The 5,008-nt window shown below is 36.0% G+C and overlaps 1 pseudogene; it reads left to right on the forward strand.

Annotated features, from left to right (window-relative positions):
- Positions 1–555: 555 nt before the first annotated feature.
- LOC115527229 lies at positions 556–1,401 on the forward strand (annotated as a pseudogene).
- Positions 1,402–5,008: the final 3,607 nt, after the last annotated feature.

Below are 5,008 nucleotides of genomic sequence, written 5' to 3' on the forward strand. Positions count from 1 at the left end.
GATTTGGAGACAGGAAATACACAAGATGGGTCTGGAGCATCTCACGTTGCCAGAAATTAAGGACGTGCTCAAAAACAAGCAATAACAAATAGCCAGAAGAACAACCAAAACACATGGGTGAGGGTATGTTAAAGGGACACCAGAGCTGACTAAACTTCTGATGGCCAAAGTTGGAACATTTTGAACAACCAAAAAAAAAAAAAAAAAAAGAAAGAAAGAAAGAAAGAAGAAAGACCCACTGAATTATAACTCAAAGTATAAACTAAATATCTCTGAGTCCATATTGATACAACGTATTAATTAAATAAATGACTTGAGAAAAGAGGTGAATCCGCATGCTGGAAAATTCACAACATTTATATGGACCCACTGTCTTCAAGGAAGGAGAGCATAACTTCCCACTCCTTAAATATGAGCTGCACATAGTGAGTTATTAGCAAAATGACAGTATTGAAAGCAGAAGGAAGAACAACCTTGCCTTTCTGCACTACCCAGGAAGGTGTCTATACAGCCTTGTTCTGTGTTCCTATAGTAACTTTAAGGGAAACTTTGACAATGCCTGGAGCCCTTGATGTCCCGCAAATGAAGGAGGAGGATATCCTCAAATTTCTTGGAGTAGGAACCCACTTAGGTTTCACCAACCTCGACTCCCAGATGAACAGTACCTCTACAAAAGGAAAAGTGTTGGTATCTACATCATAAACCTGAAGAGAATCTGGGAGAAGCTTTTGCTGGCAGCTCGTACCATTGTTGCTATTGAAAATCCTGCCGATGTCAGTGTCCTGTCATCTAGGAGTACTGACCAGTGAGCTGTGCTGAAGTTTGTTACTGCTACTGGAGCCACTCCTGTTGCTGGCTGTTTCACTCCCAAAACCTTCACCAACCAGAAGCCAGGCAGTCTTCCAGAAGCCAAGACTTCTGGTGGTTACTGATCCCGGGGCTGACCACCACCAGCCTCTCAGAGTGCCTACCATCACTCTGTGTGGCACAGACTCTCCCCTGTGCGATGTGAACATTGCCATCCCTTGCAGTGACTCAGTGGGTCTGATGGGGTGGTTGCTGGCTTGGGAAGTTCTGCGTATGTGTGGCACCATTTCCTGTGAAGACCCATGAGAGGCGATGCCTGATCTTGCAGATTTTGAAGAGATCGAAACTGAAGGGCAAGCTGCTGCTGAAAAAGCTACGACCCGAGGAGGAATTTCAGGGTCAGGGGACTTGTCCAGCTCCTGGGTTCGCTGCTACACAACCTGAAGTCACAGACTGGTCTGAAGGTGTGCGGGTATGGATATTAAGCGGTTCCCTATTAAAGACTAGAGTGTTCAGCCTGCCATTGAGGACTGGTCTGCGTCTCCCACTGCTCAGACCCGTGAACGGGCACAAACCACCAGTGAGTGGTCTTAGCTGCTTTTCCACAAGGGCAAACAAGATGGAAATAAGGTTGATGGAAGACAAACCACTTCTAAAAAAAAAAAAAAAAGAGCAACCTTAACAACCTTCATAGTGGCAAAAACTGGTAAACACTATTATCTCAACCACATGATCAAGATCCACAAGAACAGTGATAAATTGTGTACACAGGACATCCTTGGTATGGTATTAATACGGTGATAAAAATGTCATGGTAGCTCGTCTTTCTCCAGAAAACCCGTAACTGTAAGTCTAATCATGAAATAATAATAAGTAAATTTCATTAGAGGGGCAATCTACAAAAATAAAGTACCAGTATTCCTCACAACGTTTAAGGTCACCAAAAACAAGGAAAATCTGAAAAACACTCTGTCAAGAAAAAGCTAAGGAGATGTAACGACGGAAAGAAATATGGTATCCTAGATGGGATCTAGGATAACTAAAAAAATGACATCAGGAAAAAACTAAGGAAAACTGAAGAGATAAAAATAAAAATGGATAGAATCTCTCCAGTTAAGTAGAGACTTCATTTTGGGGCAGCAACTTCTGTGTGTATCAATGAGAATATCATAGTATGGATTCAGCTGAGGAGGAAAACGGCCTTATATTCAACATTATACCAGCATATTCATTCACTTAAAAATAACTTATATACCATTATATTTTCTTGGATTTTGAAGGAAAAATTGCTGGTGGCGTGTATTATAATTAAGAGTAGTTCCTTAGACAGGAAGAATGTAAGCTACGTTTCTTTGCCTGCCACAAATTGCAAGAACATCCCCAGATTAAACACAAAACATAAGAAAAACACAATTCATTGGTAAATATGTTTTTAAAGATTGGTAAATAGAATCATTTAAAGAAGACACCCATTTCTAACCTAATGCCCAATTAGTAACTCTTAAAAAAGAAGCAAGTGACAATCCCTTAGAATACTGGAGATCAGAAAGCTTAATTCCACATCCCTTATCCTTGAAGTGTTCATACTAATCAGTACAAACATCATCATTTTGTTAATTGTGCTTCTTTTTTTGCTATAAGTTACATGTTTGTTATATAAAATGTATGACATCATGTGCTCACAAATAATACTATGCCTTAGTGAAATACTATGCCTTAGGCAATTTATAAAAACACTCAAATTTATGTGTATGTTAATTTAGCTTTAATATAAGTTTATGTCACCAAAAGATATGCAAAATAAAACTAAATAAGAGTTAGTATTGACAATGAAGATATGAATAGAAAAAGTTGGTTTGTTAGACCAATACAGTGATTTATTTTATAGTTATATATTTACACATTATAATAATTTATTGATTTCTGATAAAGCATTTTTTGTGTTTGAATCATTTTTCATTGATAATGTCAACTCTTTGTATATGGACTAGTAGATTCCATTTGTTATTTAGCAACTCTAATTATGCTGTACAGTCAGCAGTTATATCAACTTATTTGTCCGGATGAGTTTCTATAAGTTGTATATTACCATATTCTATAAGTTGTATATTACCATATATAAGATACTCCCTAAATTTAAGTGAACAAATAAAAATAAATTCTTACTATTCATCTCTCATCTCATATAGTTACAAAAAAATGTTTTTTTTCTTGTAATGAGAACCTTTAGGATCTACTCTCTTAGCCCTTTCAAATATATCATACAACGGTGTTGACTATAGTCATGGTGCACATTACATAAGGTAACTAAAAATGTGGTTATTGACTAAATGCAAGTTAACTAAACTTTGTGTGGTAATCATTTTATAGATATATATGTATATATGTATACATATGTTAGGTTATTATGTATTATATCTTAAACTTACATAGTACTACATATCAATTATATTTCTATAAAACTGAAAAAGTGGCCATTTTGAATAATTCAAGTAAGATAATTCAAGTAAAAGATTTACGGACATGTTTTATTTACTTTGGGGTAAATACCTAGGAATGGAATTGTTGCATTGTATTACTTTAACTTTTAAACATTAAGAAACTGCCAAATATTCTCTAAAGTAGCTGTTTTCTTTCTAATACTTGGTTTTATCAGTTAAAAACATTTTTTTTAACAATTCCATTGTATGTTTCATATAGTTGTCCTGTTTTCTAGTTGTTTAAGTGAGCAAGGGAGAAGGGACAGTAATCCTAGTTCTTGTTGCTCAATTATAGACAAAAAACAGAGGTCTCAACTTGTTAAATAATATTAGTGCTTTCAATCAGGAAGTAACTACATTATTTAATATAGTAGCACTAGCATTATTTAATATAATTTTTTAAAAAAATAGCAATCTGAGAACAAGAAATATTACTATAATCAAAGGCCATAACAAGATTGCTGAAATTAAGTGTGTGTGTGTGTGTGTGTGTGTGTGTGTGTGTGTGTGTGTGTCTGTGTAGGCTTTAAACAATAAGATCAATATTACTAAAATCAGAACTATTTGGGAAAAAAAAGGAACAATAAAATATGGAGGCAAATAAACTGGGAAATCTGTTACCAGAATAAGTGTAGCAGCAGGAGGAAAAGGATCCCATGAGTAGCATTAACAATTAAATGAAGAATGAAATTTTATAGGAGTTTAAGAAAGAAGTGGGGTGTAAGACTGGCAAGATTATTACATCATTAAGACCCAAACAGTCTTTACACAAAAGATCCATATTGACTTGGATTTTTTCCCCCAATAATAGCGTTTCTCGCTGCTTGGTAGGCTGACAAATGCACACTTAGAGGCAATTCCTATGAAATTTTTGGTTAAAGACCTCTCTTCTAAGAACAGTAAACATAAATCTTTATTAACTATAAAATGTAAAACTGCTGTTTTCTCTTATCTAACATACTGTAACAGCTATTACTAATAATATATTCTAAGCACCATTTCTTATTTATCACATGTATTTTTTCATGTTAGTTTAAATAACTTGCCTGAAGCCTCAGAGCTAGTAAGCATCCTTTCCAAAATAGGGCCTTGAAGCTGCCTGAGCCTATTACTGGCATTCATCCTCTATGCTAGTTGTGAGCAATTAAGATAATAAATATCAAATCAGCATAACCTATTTTCATCGTTCAAATATGCCACCCAGGCCAATCTGTAGTTTAAGGGCTAGGAATGGAAAAATATGCTCCCAGAGAGTGCCCTGATTAGATTCCCCCCAAACCCTGGGGCACCTGGGTGGCTCAGTCAGTTGAACCCTGGACTTTTGATCTCAGGTCATGATCTTCTGGTCTTGAGATGGAGCCCGATGTTGGGCTCCACACTGGGCATGAAGCCTGCTTGGGGTTCTCTCTACCCCCTCCCTTCCCCACTTGCATGCATGACTACTCTCAAATAATAAACAAACAAACAAACAAACTCCCCCAGATCTAATGTTTGTGAAAATGTAGTCACAAATATCTTTGAAAATTACTGTAGGATTAAAAAATTATCTCTGAAATCTAATTTTGTAGGAACAGTAATTAAATTACTTTTATTGTTTCTTTGATATCTAGCCCTACCCTAATATTATACACACATGCACACCCACACCCACCCACACACACACACACACACACACACACACACACACACACACATATTGGTTTCTCTATTAATAAAATAAA

Source organism: Lynx canadensis, chromosome A1 (genome assembly GCF_007474595.2).
Source record: "Lynx canadensis isolate LIC74 chromosome A1, mLynCan4.pri.v2, whole genome shotgun sequence".
Taxonomy (NCBI): domain Eukaryota; kingdom Metazoa; phylum Chordata; class Mammalia; order Carnivora; family Felidae; genus Lynx; species Lynx canadensis.